Consider the following 1125-nt stretch of genomic DNA (forward strand, 5'->3'; position numbering starts at 1 on the left):
GTTATTCTAATTATTTATTACTTCTCTTGTAGATTTTTTTTCCTCACCGGGCTATTTTTCCTTGTTGGAGCCCTTGGGTTTATAGCATCCTGCTTCTCCAACTACGGTTGTAGCTAAGCAAGTAATAATATTAAGGGTAATCTTTTTATTTATGAAAGATCTATTTTAATGCTGTTACTGTTCTTAAAATATATTATTTTAATCCTTCATTACTTCTCTTATAGTTTATTTCATTATTTCCTTTCCTCACTGGGCTATTTTTTCCCTGTTGGACCCTTTGGGTTTATAGCATCCTGCTTCTCCAACTTGGGTTTTAGCTTAGCAAGTCATAATAATAAATAATGACAAGGTGAATCGTGTCTTGACTATTAATATTCGTCACAATATCTCCATGGCCACCCCCTCCCCTGACCCTCCCTCTGAAATTAGGGGAGGTGGCATGCTCGCGTTACCATGACAACCACCATAAACATTGATTTACATTGTACTCATCTTTCTGATTTGATATTAATCATTTTCCGATAAGACTAACTTATGTAAATCATTTGCTGAAGCATAAATCTATAATTTATCTTTATTCTTTTTATAAGTTGGAATTGTGTTGATAATTACTCAAGGATTTCGTGTTTATCATCAGCATCGTTAGCTGGAAAACAAACATTTGCAAATCGATAGATTCGTCGTATGGTTTGTCCCCTTTTAATTTAGATGTAAAATATTTAAAGGATATTATAGAGCCCTTTTATAAGTTATAGTTTACCATATATTTGTCAAATTAACCTCGCAAAGAATAATAGATTTATAAGATCTTTAAGAACTTTTAAAGCAAAGTTCTAGATGCAGAGGTGTACATTCGTACGTCTGTGAAAGGTGTCCGTGAGTCAGGAACCAACAGCAACCTCGACCCTAAAAAGCAAGTCTCCCAAATTCCCAATTCCAGTCACGCCACTTCGGGGCAACTGAACGGTGTCTAAATAGACCTCTGGTGACGCCGACTCTCTATACTCGGTTCAGTGGAAGTTCTAGAATTGCCTAGCAGGTGTTAGCAGGCCATTCCGCAAGTGTTAGCAGGCCTAATCTTTTGATACTTATGTTAGGCGCGTTACATCAGAGCGAGCTGCGACA

Source organism: Palaemon carinicauda, chromosome 10 (assembly GCF_036898095.1).
Source record: "Palaemon carinicauda isolate YSFRI2023 chromosome 10, ASM3689809v2, whole genome shotgun sequence".
In the NCBI taxonomy this organism is placed as follows: Eukaryota; Metazoa; Arthropoda; class Malacostraca; order Decapoda; family Palaemonidae; genus Palaemon; species Palaemon carinicauda.